The sequence below is a fragment of the Mirounga angustirostris genome, unplaced genomic scaffold, assembly GCF_029215605.1.
Source record: "Mirounga angustirostris isolate CCGP_5_RB_7025 unplaced genomic scaffold, mMirAng1.0.hap1 SCAF_15, whole genome shotgun sequence".
NCBI classification, from domain to species: domain Eukaryota; kingdom Metazoa; phylum Chordata; class Mammalia; order Carnivora; family Phocidae; genus Mirounga; species Mirounga angustirostris.
This window is the reverse complement of record NW_026991723.1, coordinates 78,545,981-78,564,623: the sequence shown is the minus strand read 5'-3', so window position 1 is coordinate 78,564,623 and position 18,643 is coordinate 78,545,981.

The following is an 18,643-nucleotide window of genomic DNA, read 5'->3' as shown; positions in this document are numbered from 1 at the left end:
CATGACCTGAGCCGAAAGCAGACGCTTAACCATCTGAGCCACCCAGGCACCCTTTACTTACTTACTTATTATTTTTTAAGAGCACAAGCAGGGGGAGTGGCAGGCAGAGGGAGAGGGAGAAGCAGGCTCCCAGCTGAGCAGGGAGCCCGGCGGGGCTTGATCCCAGGACACTGGGATCATGACCTGAGCTGAAGGCAGACACTTAACTGACTGAGCCACCCAGGCACCCCTATTCCAGTTTTCTATATTTGACTTTTATTTCCTTTTTTCTCTTTTATTTTGGAATGAGTTCATGTTTCTTCTTTACTAACTTGGAAATTATACACTTTCCTGTTATTTTAGTGGTTACCTAAGAAATTATAATATACATGTTTAAATTAATAAAATATAAAGTTAATCAATATATTCACTCCTCCATTAAAAAAGAAAAGAAAAAAAGAAAATCCCTGAAGTGCACTGATAAACTTTAATTCTGGTCATATCCTTTCAGATTTATGAACTTTTAATGAATAGGTCTCAGACATCATATAGATCTTGTGCTTTTGAACCTCACCAAGATCTCTGTGGGCACTGTGTCTCCCAGTTCATCCAGTAGTAGTGAGGTCTTGGCATAGTGTAGATGATCTATCTAATCTCACATTATAGGCCCCAGGCTTTCTTCTTTCTTTTGGCTCAGAAGTTTCCTTAAAACTGGGTTTAGGCCTCCACTTACTGACAGATACTAACAGCAGAATATTGTCTAGAATGCTCTCATTTATCCTTTGTGTTCACACTTTCATAAAGTCTCTGGCTCCTGATTTTTTTTTCTGATATTTTTTTTTTAGGTACATTAAAAATTTTTTACAAAGGGGGCACCTGGGTGGCTCAGTTGGTTAATTATCTGCCTTCAGCTCAGGTCTTGATTTCAGGGTCCTGGGATCGAGCCCCATGTTGGGCTCCCCACTCAGTGGGGAGTCTGTTTCTCCCTCTGCCTCTGCACCCCCTCCTTCTGGCTCATGCGCTCTCTCTCTTAAATAAATAAAATCTTAAAAAAAAATTTTTAAGATTTTATTTATTTTTAATTCAGTGTATGAAATTTTGTGTACTGACTGAGGTTTCACTGCCATCTAGTCTGCCATATTGCCAAAAATATATGTCTTTGACCTTTTACACTTCCATGAGAACTGTAAGATCTTTGATTCCATTTCTAAAATAAAACAAAATATAATTAAACAAAGTGAAACACATTAACTTTAGGGATTCTAATCAATGGTCAATACATACATCATTAAATCTAGATTGAAGTGACAAATTCATAATATTGTTTCCCCAGTTTTCTGGTTCCATGTCTGGAATTGACAGACAACTGACTTAATATTAAGTTACCAGGATGGATAGATTAATAAGCACCTTAATGAATTCATCTACATTAAATCCCTGAACTCTGAGGATCTTTCCTTGCTGAGAAATATAGAAGCCTTCACAAACAAGCACAAGCAAATGAAATTAGTCTTTCAATCACTGGGCAGATAATTAAGTATTAGAATCCTTGACTTTTCTCCTCATGTTTATTAGATGTTCTTCATTACTCAGACATGGAGCTGAAGGGTTCCATCCCTGCCAGCTGGTGTGACTTCCTGGGTAGACTTTGAAGCCTTTGCTTCTGGTGTGAGCAATTTCACTAGGGAGCTATAAACCTTGGAAGTTTCTTGTCTGGGTTCCCTTGACTTTTCGAAACCAAACCAAGCACTATTCTCCAGGTACTCTCTCTCTGTAGCAGTGGTTTTAGTCAGACGTGAGTTTCAGTCCCAGTCCTGCCATTTTGAACAATGTGATCATGGGTCATTCTTCTCCCCTCTATGCATCTGTTTTTCCTTCTCTTTAAGATGAGGGATTTGAAGCTCAGTGCTTCCCAACTCAGACCTTCTAGAAGTCTGAGAGGTTTGAATGACTGTGGTGTTTGATATGCACTTCATTTTGTTTTCTATGCAGTAGTGAGGGAGTTAGGACAGCCATGAGTTAGCAAAGGCAAGTCCTTTGATTCATAGATAAGCATGATGATTTTCCTTGTTTGTGTCCTTGGTGGATGAGCAACATGGAGCAGTGAGATAAGAAGGTCCAGCCTGATATATATGTTCTGAGGACCTCCCTATTCAGATTCTTTGAGGGGTTTACCAGGTTGCAATATTTCTCATGAGCCTGGGGAGGAAAACCAAATGCATAATGTGGGCCATATTCCACCAGAAAGAATATCTAATGACATTCTTGCCCAAATTCTATAAGATAGGCATTCTCATCTTTATTTTAGATGGGAAAAACCAGGGCTCAAAGAAGCTAACCAGCCTAAATCTTGTGAAATGATTAGCACACAGAACTGCGGGAGTGGAATGATACAACTAACCTCTACAGTCATTTCCTCTGTATCACCTTGCACTGCTCATGGACTTGAGTTTCAAGCCTGCATCTATCCTTTGCAAGGTACCGAATGTGGGAAGGGTCATAATTCCCTCTTCTCACTCCTTCCAAAAATCAAAGATGAGAAAGATAGCATTTTATCCCACATCATTGTTTTTATCATATTTAAATTAAATAATAAATGAACAAACTCTTTGAAAGGTTTAAATACATAATAATCAAACTTAGTTCTTGGGAAGTATGTCCTAAGACCACAAGACTATCATGATGTAAATATCAAGAATCTACACTCTGGAGCTAGACGACCTCAGTTAGAATCCTGGCTTGCCCATTTACTCCCTCCCTGCAGACTGAACACAATAAGAACAAGTGAAGGACCAGTTGCGCTGAGGCTTCAAAGAGTAAATGAATACATATAAAGTACATGAACCTACACCGAGCACATAGTACATGCTCAGTAATGTTAGCTGTTAGGAGTCCCAGTATATGTCTGCTTATGGGGAGTTTTTTAATAGTGCTCTATGCCTGTGCCCTTATGTATAAAACTACTTCCCCAAGCTTGGGAGCACGTGACTCCTAAGGACTTCGCACACTCCCTGTCAAAGCTACATGGCCCATAAATCTTCCTTTTATCCTCCTGCTTCCTTCTTTAATGCCCTTATTTATTGCATCTTTCAACAAACAGTATCATGTGCCTGCCTACTGTGTGCAGGAATCTCAGATGGTATCCTAGGAAAGTGAAGAGGAGGAGGGGGCAGAGATGGGAGGGTGGAGGACAGCTCCCCAAGGAGGAAATGGGAGTCTTTCCATACAAAACATTCCTTAGGGTGGGGGTGGGGTAGTGAGCAGCAAAGGATTTGTTCTTGGCAGAAGCAAAGCCCTCAGGGAATTCCACCGAAGCTTCTCTTTCTCTTTTATTGGAGTTCTGTGCTGGAGCTATAAACCCTCCAAATGAGTTGAGATCATTAGGGAAGCTCCACTGATCACTGGTGAAAAAATATAACAATTAAAACCAGAAGCCTCAGAGTGGGAAGCTTGGAGAGGGGCACAGGGGAAGAGATGGGAACAGGGATGGTTCTTAATACTTAATAACAAATACTAATAATGGCAGAGAGTCAGAGACTAATTAAGTTTCTAAAAAGAGAGATTGAAAGAGATAGAGAAAGGAATTCATCCGTAATATTTTGCCTGACTGGAATCAGGAAGTACTGTGGCCTAGGGAAGGGAATAAAAAAGACAAGGAGACTGGTATTTGGGGACAAGGCCCCGTCTTGGGTGACTTGAGCCACCTTGGCAAGCACTTTCATCTCTCTAAACCTTGCGTTTCTCATGTGCAAAGTGGTGCCTGGCTTTCTACTTCATTGGGTTTAGTAAGTAACAAAAGTGCACTGTAACACAGTACACAACATGAGCAAACTGCTTTCTTTCCTCCAAGGAGGAGCATTGCCTAAGAGTTGTTAAAAATGACCTCTAAGTCCTTTGCAACTTGACAATTTTATGTTTCCCATAAACAAACAAACAAACAAACAAACAAGATTTCTGTACTGGTATTTCAAAGAGATAGAGAAGGTAATGGAACTTGGAAATTAAATGATATTCCTGAAGGACTTTTGCCCCAAATCTTCCTATTACCGATCTCTAAACAGTCTCTGATACATTTTTTTCCCATTAGACATTCATTTCTTTGCTGTAATCCTGCATGACTTCATCTTTCTCTAATGAACCTGCAAGTGGATGAAAGTCATCACCTACCACTAACAATGAACTTCATATTAACAGGCTAATAATACTTTCCTAAGCAGCTGTGGGAAAGGAAGTAACTGACAAACTGGACATTTTTAATAGCTAGTGTAACGCAGGCTTGAGTAGGAAGAGAGTTGGCAAGTCAATCTGCCTCAAAAATGTAACTTGTGAAGCATTATAGGCAGACAAAAATAAATAAGAGACTACTGAATACCTACTGTGTGTCAACTGCATAGTTCACTTAATTTGCATAAAAATCAATGAGGCAAATATCTTACAGAGAGAATTTTAAATGCAGAATGAATTCATAACTCAAAGTCAAAGGACAAACAAGAGAGGTAGGAACTGACTCCAGAGCCATATTCCTTGCCCCCTACCACCCTGGCCACTCTCCTGCTTCCCATGCTCAAGGCCCCAAGAGGCTTCCAGAATTGCTTGTCAACCACAGCCCTGCAAATGACTCTAGAAACAGATGATTTATAGAATCACCTGATTTTCCAATCTGTATTTTTGAAGCTGTTTCATTCTTTTGTTAGTCCACATTTAATAAATTTCTTTTTTTTTTCACATTTAATAAATTTCTATCATCTTTCTTTGAAATTCCCTAATTGGTTGGTGGGTGCCTCTTCCTCACAAGAGGTTCTTGGAGGCAGCATGTAGCATTCAGTTTTATGAGTCAAAATTCAGCTGATCACTTGCTAAAAGTGAAGATCCTGAAGCCCCACCTCAGAGAGGCTGATTCAGTGGTCATGAGGGTGGTTGGAAATCTGGATCTCTTTTTTTATCCAGCACAGTTTCACCACCCTACTGTGGGCAATTCCGATGCAATTAATTCAGGAGCCATTCTTAGAGCACTGAATAGCCTGAGGCAGGTGTTAGATGAATTCTGAGTTCAAATCCATATCCTGCATTAACTAGTTCTGTGAATTTAATACATTTTCTCAAACTGCCTCTGAGAGCCAGTTGCATCACCTATAAAACTATTAGAATTTCTGCCTCATGGCATAGGCTTGAGAACAAAATGAGGCAGTATATTAATTCCTAGCTAAGAGTAAATGGCTTATAGTGGTGACGCAGAAAAGCAGAGATGGATAGAAGTTCAGTATAAAAATGCTGGAGCCATTTGCCTGGGTGCAAATCCCAGTTGACACATTTGCTAGCTCTTTAGCACTGAATGAATTCTTTAACCTCCCTCTGCCTTAGTTTCCTCATCTTCAAATGGGAATATCATGAGGGAAAATGAGAAAATCAAGGTACAAAGTCATTTCTCATTAGGTCACTGTAAATATTTTTTTTTTAAGATTTTATTTATTTGAGAGAGACAGAGAGAGTACAGGGGCAGAGGGAGAGGGAGAGGGAGAAGCAGTCTCTCCGCTGAGCAGGGAGCCCGATGCAGGGCTCCATCCCAGGACCCTGGGATCATGACCTGAGCTGAAGGCAGACGCATAACAACTGAGCCACCCAGGCGCCCTAGGTCACTATAAATATTCAATGCAGTGATACCTACAAGGAGTTTAGGACCCTGCCTGACACTGAATTCTATTACTGATATTTAATCAATAACAGTTTCCTAGACATAGGAAACCCATCTGGTTCTCTGTGGCATGAAGCCCAGTGCTGTGGGCAAAGTAATTACTACCAAACACTGTTAAATAAAAAAAGAGCCAGTGTCAGGGGTACGGATGATGTGAAACCAGAGTAAGACTCTTAGATGATGTCCAATGTTCCAGAAATTAAGCACAAGCCTGGCAGAGACTTCCTGAACCAACTTTTGCCCTCTTCTAAAGCCAAAGCACATTCCAAGGGAGAATTTAATCCATATGCTTCTCATTTAAACTGTTCAAATATTATTGGATAAAACTATTTGGTGCTTAAAAAGAAATACAAAAGAATCACAACATGATTTCTTAAAAAGCTTTTTTTCTGTCAGACAAGAAACCGCAAGTTGGTAAACAAACCTGTCAACCAAATGATGTGACAGATATTATCATCCTGATTTCTTTCCACCACTCCACAGTATTACTGTGTATTTCAATCGCTTTCACTCTGTTTCACTTTTGCCTTCCTTTTTGGTCTGTTGTGTTTCATTTTCTCACCTCTATTTCAACTACACCTTGAGAGTGGGTAGATTTTGCTCTCCAATTGTGCAGCAAAGAAAAACAGGTCTGACACTTATTTCTACATACATTTGTATAGAATGAAAAAAATAGAGGGAGAGTTCCCATGTTCATAGGCAGATAACTGCATACTTAAAAATCTGAATTAACCAATCTAATCTTGTGGTTTTCATTAGGTTTTCGCAGAAGTGAGGCACAAAAGGGAAACCCTGACTGATAGATACATGCATTCACCTGCACGTGTAAATGTCCCCTCTACAGTATTTTGAATTGATAGTAAGTCAGATTGGCAACTAACTCTGTAATATAAGGCGGAAAATGGTAAGGGCATAAGAGAGGAATGAAGATTCTATAGAAATGCAGAGGAGGAAAGGATTCATTTTAGTGAATTTGTTCATTACATATTTTAATGTAATGTAATGAAATCACATTGATTTAATGTAATGTAATCATCATATTTACAAAGGATGAGTAGGATTTTTTTTTTTTTTAAGATTTTATTTATTTATTCATGAGAGACAGAGAGAGAGAGAGGCAGAGGGAGAAGCAGGCTCCCAAGGAGCAGAGAGCCCGACGCGGGACTCGATCCCAGGACCCTGGGATCATGACCTGAGCTGAAGGCAGACGCTTAACCATCTGAGCCACCCAGGCGCCCAAGGATGAGTAGGATTTTACACACAGAATTTGGATGAGCTACGGACTGGCCAAACAGTGAGACTAAAGACCACAATGCACAAAATGGCAGACAATATTCAGGGAACAACCTGTCATTCTGTTGGATCAGAACAAACCTTGTAGAACAAACCTCTGAATCAAAATCAAATTTTAAGGAATACAAAAGTCACCCAAGGCAAACATTACATGTGAATTGAGTCCTGTTTATAGTGGCTTCAGCCAAATGGTCCTCCAAATTCCAAATTTGGCTTGATTTCTACCAACGATGGGAAACTCAGTATCTGTCCCAATAGTCCTTGGCATGTTTGGAAATCTATGATTATAAAGAATAAACACAGTCTTTCCTTACAACACTAAAGATATTTAAGTAAAATAGTAATTTATTTATTTATCCACCATCTCCTTGAGTCTATGCTCCAGATTCTGAACTAGTAACAGGATGGTTGATGGTGATCAAACAGATCCAAACTCTGCCCCTATGCAGCCTTTAGCCCCATGAAGGACACACACAGGCAATCAAAATACACTGTGATGGGTGAATGATGAGAGAGTTTCAGGTACTGAGGAATTATATCAGAGAGGCATAGAATCCAGATTAGTGAAAGCAGAAAAATGCTGGTCTCCAAAATTACATTGCTTTTTCTACAGACAAAAACTCAATTCCTTCAATTCTTTTGCTCACTGTCTGTTCACTTTTCTGTGATCATGTTCTAATCTGCCTTCTCTTCTTAAAAATTGGAAGTAGTACTGTGAGTCCCAACTGAATAGGGAGTATTAATTATCTAACTATTTTTACATGTTAGATTTCTAATTATGAAGTTTTTATTTGTAGCAAACACTCATGTTAGGTGACCATCTTTCATTATTTTATTATTTGGATTATACCAGCAACAAAACTCCCAAAAAGTTATCTAGGCACATGCATGTACATACAACATACACACACATACACACACACAAACACACCACTTACATACACATTTTTGTCATTATAAATTTTTGCAATTGCTTCTTTCTCTTGGACTTTCCTTTTGTATTACTACATCCCCCATTTTAGATACAGTTCATTTCTCCAGGCTGTTCAGGACACTCTGAATTCTAAGTCTGTCATCCAACATATTCCTACCTTCATGTCACCTGCATATTTGATGATCATGAGCCTTTACTCTTCATCCAAGACATTGATAGAAATGTTGAACAATGTAGGACAAAGGACAGAGCCTGCGGGCTGTCGCCATTCCCTCTCCTCAAGGTTGGCATTGATCCATTAATTAGCACTCCTGGGGACCATCTTTCAACCAGTTACAAAACCAGTCTGTCATACCTCCATCAAGCCCCCAATCCTAACTTCTTTCTACAAAGACATCAGGGAAGACTTTGTGAAATGGCTCGTGGAAAGCTAAATATGCTATATAGACTTCCTTTCCCTGATCTACCATCCTAGGCTATAAATACTCTAGAGTGAAATGAGGTCAGTCTGATTTGACTTACTCTTGGAAAGCTCACGCCATGACCAAAGTGAAAGTGGTACTCTTTCTGGATGATTAGAACTTCAGAATTTGGGAGCTGTAAAGGATTGTAGAGATTATCTCATCCAGGCTCATCATTCCACAAGTGAGTCTCAAGCTTGAAATAACTTTGCCCATGGTCACACAGCTAGTCAGAGCTTGAAATGTAGTTATAACTTATATTCCCCTTTTCACACTTAGGAGTGGAATTGACTTTAGAAAAGCATTTCTCAAAATATATTCCATGGAATATTACTTCTAGGCTGAAAAAAAAAAAAAGTCCCCACGTTCAAAGGCATTTGAAAAACCCTGTGCATTGCTGTGTTAGTGATTCATAATTTATTCAGTCACTAAATAACTATTTACTGCTTGTCCCCTATGCATCAGACCCTATGCTAGGTACAGGGATAGGACAGTGAATAAGATGTCTTACCGATTTTCTTCTAGGGGGAAAGACAAACATTAAATAACTAATTACTCCAATAGAAAGATTACTATGAATTGTAACTTGCTCTGAAAGGAATTTACAGGGTGTTCTGAGAGATGGGAGGAGTGCGAGAAACATCCTGAGACAATGACATTTAAGTACACCGAAAGCTCAGACAAGAAATATCTTGGCATACCCAACACGATGAAGGAATGGGGGAGGTTGTCAGCCAGGACCTGAGAAGAACACATAAGAGCTAAAGAAAAAGTCTGTTGGGGAGGTCAGAGGAAAAAATAAAAATATGAATATGAAGTACACTGATGCATTTTGAGGAGAAGGACCCAACTTCATTCGCATTCTGAAAATATGACCCAGTCTGCTCTATGGTGACAGTGGGGACAGAGGAGGAACACAGGAGGCGGCCAGAGAAATTCTGGCAAAAGTTCTGGAATGCAGAAATTAGCCTCTTCAATATTGACCTACTATTAAAAAAAAAAAAAAAAGAGGAAAACTGTTAACCTCTTTACCATTTTTTCCCCAACATTTTGCAAACTTATTTGACCACAGAAGCATTATTTCAGTAACAGCTATTTAACTCCATGAAATTCTGATGAACACATTCTAAGAAATGCTGCTTTGGAATATCTCAGCCTAAAGTCACATTCCAGGCCCTTCAAAAATGGTAACAGAGCTTGCCATTTGCTTCATTTGGAGAGTTTTATTTGTTTCTTTTCTTCCCAGCAGATAATGCATTTGCTTATGAGGGTCACCCTGGTGCTAGCTGGTTTACTTTCATTCAAGTTGCCAGGTGTCAGGCTTAGAAAAAATACAAGCCCTCAAAGTAATCCTAATATATAACCATGTTTACTTATGTATCCTTTCATTCCTCACCTCTCTCTACTCACCCTCCACTCACAATGCCGTCTGTTTTCAGAATGGAATTCTAATTGCTCATTAATATTTAGCAAAACTAACTCCTACATTAAAAAAAAATAATACCTCCCAGACTAATTAACCAGCAATGAATTTCACATTTGGGTACATTTCCATAGACTGATTTAATCTTATTTTTAAATAAGGAATGAGGAATAAGAGGACCAGAAGGAGGCACCAAGGTGTCAATATAAAATAATACTCAAATTCAACATGCGTAGTGTGATTCCTGTACATCAGCTCTTTTAATCTGTAAGGCAGAACTTCTGATCCTTGAATGTGTGCATGGATTACCTGAGGGCCTAGTTGAAGGCAGATCCTGATTTAGTGGGTCTGAGTGGGGCCTGAACTTCTGCTCCCCAGCGATGCTTGTAGACCTGGGACCACACTCTGAGTGGCATCTCTGAGCCTGAAGGTCACACACACAGGCTGGAAATGCCGAGGAGTCGAAGTCCTAAGTTAACAACTTGAAACAAGTGAGGATGGGAACTGAAATCTGGTCTCTTCAGCAGGTAACCCTTCAGTCCTGCAGAAGGTCCACAGCAGCACTAACTCTCTGTGGCACACAGAGGAGGCCGACCGCTGGTTCATCCTAGGTGGCTTCTCACAGAATGCCCCCTTTACAGTGATCCCCAGGAGCATGTCCCAGTACGCTACTGAACCCATACTGGGCTCTGTTCTTGGAAGAACAACTTACAGCAAGTTAAAATATCACAGCCCAACCAACTGGGGAATGGGAATACCCCAATCAGCATAGATGGCTGGTTTAACAAACATGAGCCCCAGAGTGGCAGCACCCATCTTACCAGGGAGCTTGTTAGAAACCAGGGTCCCTCCCCAGGCCTCTAGGATCCGGATCTCTGGGCCTGGAGCTGAACAATCTGTTTTCACAAGCCTTCCAGGTGATTTTGATGCATGCCAGCTTAAAAAAACCCCAGTTTAATCAATATATCCCCAGTTCTCCTCCCATGAATCACCTGATCATGAAGAGAATGGATAGATATCTGAATAAAATCATGGTTCTGTTAAGGAGTGTCAGGTGTGGTGGATGGAAAAACAGATACTTCAAAACAACCATATATGCTTCCCTGCAGTCAAGAGTAGAAGCTAGTTGCCCATAACCGCAGAATTAGAGAACAGGAGAGGTGGGCTCTGAATCCTGGCTGATGAGAACAGACACAATGCTCCTGCCCCAGTTTCCACAGCTCTGTGGTCACTGCGGGATCGTGGGCAAGGCTGGAGAGGGAAGGCCACCGAGAACAAGATTTCCCTTGACACAAGCCAAGCCACAGCATGTGTTCCTTCAGTGGCCAATAAATCCCGTGAAAATGCAGATAGATAAAGTGTTCTGACATTTATATCCAGCATGAAATACACGAAAATAATAAGAGGGAAGGATAATAGTGCAACATGAAGCTTTTATTAATGTTAGACTAACTCTGTAGGGGAAATGGCTCATTTTATTGCTTTAATGTCAGGCTTTCTCCTTTCCTCCAATGGGCATAAAACTGGTGCTGCCTCTGATTTTCATTCAGTAAATGAGAAAGCAGTTATTGAATGGCTCGGTGTGTCTAGAAGGACTGTATGAGCCATGGGGATGTACAGAAATGCAGGAGATATGGCCCCTCCCAGGAGTTCATGATCCAGTTGGGAAAACCACACAAATGGGCATATTCAGATTTAACATTTATTGAAATGTTCCAGAGACTGATGTTGATTGATTTTATGTCTATTACTTCATTTAAAAATACACACAAATTAATAAATACCACATTAAGACAGAGTATAACCAGGTACTAACTTGTATTCAATATGGGTTCTGAGAAGAGAAAGACTATGAAAAGTGCAGCTCTATCATTAATTTGCTACATGAGCATAGCTAACTCATTTCCCTCATCAGATGTTTCCTATTTAAAATGAGGGCACTGAACCAGAAGAACGCATCCCAAAATTATGTTCTGTGGAAAATTCCTCTTTAGGATATTAATAGGTTTGCAACATTAAAAAAAAAAAAAAAGGTTGAGGGTTGGGGGCAAGTGGTGTAAGATAAAAACATTTAGAAAACATTTAGAAACATTTTAGAAACATGTTCAACACATTTGAGCAGGTTTGTTACCCAAAAGACCTCTCAGAACCTTGAAGATGCTTCTGTGTTTTGGGAATCTACAAGAGGAAAATCTTATTTGTAGCATATTGTAAAGCTGTTTGATTACAAAACCTACTATTATATGGCACTGAGTAACATCCTTTAATATGCCCCAGAACCAGAGTGGAAAATGCCAGAAATCATGTCTAAGGACTCTTTCAGCAACATGGTCCTGAAAGATGGCAGCTCAGGTCAGCTCCCTTGGCCAATCTTTAAAGGATGACTCAAGTTCAATTCAGGGAACAGAAAGGACATTCACTGAGGGGGATACAGCATGAGGAAGAAGAAGAGGAAGAGAGAGGAGGAAGGAGGAGAAGAAGAAAAAGCAAAAGCTTGGGATAATGTTTTCCTTTACTAAGATAATAGACAGTAACATACCTTACATTTGTCCAGTAAGTTCACAATGCATTTTCAGACAGGTTCACTAATTTAAAACCCCTTGCAACCCAGGTTTAGCTTTTTGTTCTCCATTTTTTTTTTTTCCAGTGAGAAAACTGAAACTTGTAATGGTAGCATCTAACTTTCTCAGTGTCACCTTCTGTGTTCCCTCTCCCCTGATCCCTTCACTTTTTGCTGAGCTTATTTGCTTATTAAGGTTTCTGCATTTCAGAGTGTGCTGGGTTTTTGGCTTTTAGTTCTTCCACAGCATCCTGCTATGTACTCTGGAGCCCAGCCCCGGTCATCAAGGACCCAGCGCACCTTTAGCATATATTGGCAATAAAGGCAATCCCACGGGGCAGGGAGGCTGTTTATATGGAACCCTGACTGGGTTGTGCTAGTCTTCAATATATACCACCTGGGTCTGGCCCTGGTGATACCACCAGCCCTCAGCCTGGTGTCTGTAATTAAATACCCCTGATACTGCATGAGTTAATTGCTACATGTTTATAAAGGTCTTTGAGAAATCAAAGTTCTGCCTGGTAGGGAGGGTGCTCTGAAGGCAGATGTCTAATGGGAGAAGCAGGAAGTTTGGGGCTGGGAGACCAGCTGGCTGGGCTCAGTCCCAGGCTCTGCACCCTCTTCCTGGATGATGTCGGGCAAGTCACGCCTCTTCTTCTAGGCTTTTTGTCTCTTTGTATTTTTTTTAAAGGAGCTTTCTAAGGCTCCTTTCAGATCTCACATACATTTATTTTTTAATGCGAATTGACCAAGTCAAACTCAGCAATCAATGAGGTGACCAGTGTCACATCAGATAGCCCTTGTGGCCATTATTTGAATCGGGGCACTTGAAACCTTCCCAACCCCCTTCTCCTGCCAGAGAAGATGAAAGCATCATTTCTGACCTCAGCACTGGCCTTTGCCTTGAACTTGGCAGTGCCTTTCACATTACCATTTCCAGATGGTTGTTTGCCCCCCCCCCCCCCCCCCAGCAAGACCAGACTTTTCTGAAAGAGTGTAAACTTCTCTGAATGATATTTGAAAATAAAATATAATTGATTTCACAGCTCCTTGAACCTCTCCTATCAGGAATTGATTTTTTTTCCCTCTTCTGTTTTACACTCTTAGAAGTGATTTGAGTGATAGCAAGTAGAAACTTCAATACATAAACATTCCTCATTCTTTCTCCCTTTCTCTTTAAATTCATCCCTGATAAAGAGTGTGTGTGGGTATGTGTGCAAGTGCATGCATTTGTACAAGTGTCCTTTCACATATGTTCATATCTGTATTTCCATGTCTATGAGTTCATCAATCTGCATTCTCTGTACATGTACTTTAGTATATCAATGTCTGTTCTTGTGTGCACCTACATGTGCAGAAAATACATTTATGTATGTGTGTATGTTTTCCGTATGTATGCATCTGAATGCAAGTTTGCATGTGTGTTTATGAGCATACAATTAGCACCTGAGTTTTTGCAGACATATATGTTTGCATACATGCTTGTGGTTTGTGCATAAATTAGCCTACATATGAACAGATGATTTTGTGTCTAGGTAATTGTGCAAGTCTGTTATATCCATATGAACAGATATATGTAAGTGCCACTGTAGTTAGATTCACATTTCAAAGCATACCTAGCCTTGCCTTTCCCTCTCCTCCCCAAAGAAAGAATAAACAAAACTCAACTCTTCTTGGATGCACCAGACAGCTCCTGCCGATTTGGACAGTCATTATGAACTACGGAGTGCTCTCCTCTGCCAGCCCAGTATTAGCTGTCACTTCCTTGGATAGGATAAAGTCACCCAACTGGACTGTATCCTAATTATCTGGCAAGAAAGGAGGTGTGGCAGATGCTGCCGGGGGCCCAGTAACCCCTTCCTCTGAAGCAGCCCAGGGACTCAGTTGGCTCCCTAGAAGCCACCCCTGGAGCTAGTGCTAGACGATTTTTGAGTGACACAAGGGCTAGCTTAACATGGTGCTGATTGAAATGTTGGTGTGGCAGAAGCTGTCAGTGCCAGACAGGCCCAGCACACCTATTTTCCATCCCTGGCCTGCCTAGATCGGTGTGAGCGGCAGGTCTGTGCTTCCTGTCAGTCAGCCTGTCCACTCGTAGCTAGTAGCACTGCCAGGGTGGTCAGTCTGTGACAGTGATGGCTGGCTGGGGAGAAATGGAACTCATATTCACATAGGCCTTTGGCTTCCTTTAGCAGGGAGAAGAAGGAGCTCCCACATGGGGACCTGCATCATCACCCAGGGGAAGAAAATATGAACACTTCTACCAGTTGAAAGTAGAGTAAGACATAGAGACTCCCCACAGACACTGAGGAGAGGTGGGCTAATGTGATCTGGGGGTGCAAGTGGGGAGCTGGAATAAAGGAAGCACACCAGGTTGGTAGTATGGAGACCTAGGTTCAGGTCTCGTCTGTCCACTCGTCTGTCCACTAGTGGCTGCAAGACTCTGTACAAGTTACTTTAGGCAGATCTCAGGACAAGGTCAGGTTTACTCTCAAAATAATGATAAGACGGAGTGGGGTCTGGCCATACTCTGGCATGGTGGGAAGAGTCCCAGCATCAATTTTTAGGAGGAAATCTAGTCGAATAAGCACAATACGTAGGGTATTGCTTTGCCAACCACAGAAGTTATAGTCCAAGATCAACAAGACCCTGAAAAGATCCAGGTCTAGCCTGTTCCTGTCTTCCAGGCTCCCGTTCTACTGCTCACTGATTATCTGCATGTGGATATTTCACATTCCAGATACTCAAAGCCAAGCATACCTTTCTCTTCCCCAAACTACTGTGGCCACCACATGCAAATTGTTACCCATACCAAACCTGAGTCACCTTTCACCTCTTTGCCTTTGACCCATCTCCAACCACTCAACAAATCCTCTGGACTTTCCTCCTAAATACCATGTTAGTCCATCTTTGCTGCCAACACAGAAGTCTAGGCTGACCGGCGTCTTCTTTTGCCTGGATTTTACAATGACCTCCTAAATCATCTCCCTGCTTTTACTCTGTCCCTTTCAAGTCCATTCTCCACACTGAAGCCAGAGTAACCATTTAAAAACCATAACTTTGGTCATGCCTTGCCCTCACTTAAAATCCTTTAGGATATTTCTGTCATCCTAAGGAAAACACACAAATCCATTGGCATGGTCTGTGAGGATCTCCATGGTCAGATCTGTGTCCACAGCCTCAACTTTTCACATTCTGCTCCTCATTATCAATGTCTTCCATGCCCTACAGTAAAGAGATGCTCCCTCTCACCCTCTCACCCTCTCTCCTGCTACCCCTCTACCTGAAATACACAGTTTTCCACTCTGTTCATCTGACCAATTCCTACACACTGTCCAATTTAGGCTTAAACAAACATATTTCCTTTGAGAGGACTGTTATATATCTCAGTGCAGATGAAACACCCTTGCCAAATCATCCTGTAACAAATTCTACGTCACTTGCAAAGAACTCCTCACATAGAATGAGAACTGATTGCTTAATTGATAGTCTTCCTTATTAAAGTTCATGTTGTTTTAGGGCAGAGGACAGGTTTGAAATCCCACTTCTGTAGCTCTCCTGCCTAGTACATGCTTAGCACATAGAAAGTGTCCTATAAGTATGTGCAAAGTAAACTAATAAATGAATACCAATTAATAATACTTTACATAAGACTATGTTATGGGAAGGACTTCAAATATACAACAGAGACTTGGAATGTAAGTTCCTGAGAGTAGGGACTTGTTATGTACATCAGGGTACCTCTCTCCACCCCAATCGAAGGGTCTAGTACAGGCCAGGTTCTCCATTAATATTTAATAAATTAAGGATTTTTAAATAAATAATTTATTATGCTGTGCACATATTTGGAATACACCAGGTTTCTTAACTTCTTCCACCTAAATATCTATGACATCAAGGAAGAGTATATATGTCCCTGTAGAACATCTGAAGATGGAAGTTAAGATGGTGCACTTTAAGGAAAAAATCTCTTTCAAGTCTTAAGTTATAGCTCAAAAAGCATGCAATTTCTCCATCATGTACACAGTGTGTCTGTGTTCATTTAGATGTAGGTTTACCTTACTTGCCATGAGCAAAGCTAATCACTGAGAAATATATGCTGTACACACTGTCTGGTTTTACACACTTTCTGGCATATGGCCACATACCACTGCCAATAAGCTTATTTTACTTGCAGAATGAATGAAACCCCATTGGTTAACTCAGGAGCCGTGTTGTGGCCAGAGATATGATGTGGACTCAGTGGTCTGCCAAATATCAAAACCTCATTTGGGGATGAGGTTTTGGAAGTTTCTCTCTAGAATTATACACACAGGAAGTCTCCTATAAATGAATCCAGGAGCTAGCCAGGACAGGAGTAATTGTTCACTGATATGTCACAGCTATTACAGTCCATCTCTTGCTCCTCCCACAATGTCCTCTCACTGCTATCCAGCAGTTCTCTCTTCCAGGAGCCTCCCTTCTGCCTTTTTTCTGTCTGCCAGTGGTAATTGCACAAAATGACTCATGCCCTTCCATTCTCTCATGCATAGAACACAAGGCTTTTGAGGCCTCTTACATTATCCCCTTATCCTCACATACCCTCACTACTGAATACCATCTGCAAATTTAATTAGCCAGCAATTTATTCCCTTTGCCTAATCATTAATGAATTTGAATAACTTGATGAAAATGGGAAAGAAGAAAGTTTCTCAAATGCTATATACAGAATAGAGAACTTCAGCTTTTTTTTTTTTTTTTTTTTTTTTTACTCTCTCCCGCTTACTGTGATGGGGGGCCAGGTGATGGAAGCCCAAGTCAATCAGAAGTCAGATATAAAAATACAATGAGGTTCAGTGGAGTTTTTTAAGTAGTTCTAGATAAAGAATACCAAGGAGCTTATCTAGCATAATACAGTTGTTTGTGACACAAAAATGTTTCATTCACTTTTAAATGTTGTTTTTTCTTCTAAATACTAGGTAAGCAATTTTCAAAACTATTTAGCCATTTTGGGGCCATCTGCTTATGTAGTATTGCCATTCTTTGGGAGGCCTCCTTGAAGAATCTGGGTTCCTACTTTGATTGTCCTGGCCTCAAATCACTTCTCTTTCACTGATTTCAGAGGACTTTTTTTTTCCCCCCTTCTGAATCAGCAAGGCAATTAGGTAAGCTTGTCCTCTTTCCAGCAGTGATTCCCTGGGAAATTTCTTCTGACCTTTGGGAACAATCCAATCCGTGGTACCAGAGAGAAGGTTCCTCTTGTCTCTGCCAACAGCCAATAAGCATGGTTAAAAATGTCCATTTTCAGATATTGGTCTGGAAAGTTTGAAACAACAAAGATGGCCATACAGCACATTGGCCAATGTTGGATGCTTCCCTGATTGGGTGTGATGAGTTTCAGGCAGCATTCACAAAGAAACCAGTGCATTTTTGTATTCAGTGTTGTCTTTGCTACTATGTATCTTCACCTTAAAGTGTTATTCTAAAGCATAAATAAATGTACATGAATTACTTGAATGTTATGTCACTAAAATATACAATAATATAAAGCAGTAGGAAGACAGCTGACTATAAGGTTAGAACAAGCAATCTCTTCTATTTACACACTGTTTGGTTTCTACTCAGCAATTCCCATGTCTGAGTCTTATTTCCTTTCCTAAATGAAGTAACATGATCTATATAGTTCACTTAATTATACTTTGAGCTAGGTAAGGAAAAAGACTGCAGTTCACTGATTTTTATATACACAAAGCCTACCACAATACAAATAGTTGAGGATAAATTAGTGTTTATTGAATAGACATCAAGAATTGTTTTGAGGCTAGTGTAAGAAAATGTATGAGTACAAATTATAAATAATCATCATCATCACTATTATTATTAATTGCTACAGTTGTGGGATTGACTTTCATTGTTAACTGAGAGGAATCTGGAATACCTAGAAAATTTAAATTCATTAAACATTTCTAAAATGTGTGCCAACCTTCTTGTTCTGTTAGTTTATTCTGATGGGTACAAAATGAATCTTTATTTCTGATGGTAAGTATGTGACAAAACTCACAGTCATGGTTAAAAATGTCCATAAACTTTGTATAAGAATGCAGATGATAGCTCATGACTCCAGAATCATGGCCCTACATAAACATTTCATTACCCAAAGAGAATTAGATGTGTGCCATCAATGGGGCAAAACAGCATATTGGAAAATAGCATCAAAATTGAGGTCAGAAGATATAAAGTGTAGCACTCGCTCTACCAACAGTGATTGTGTTAACTGATGGGGTAGGCAAGTTTCTAAGTGGCCCTCAAGATTTCCACCACATTG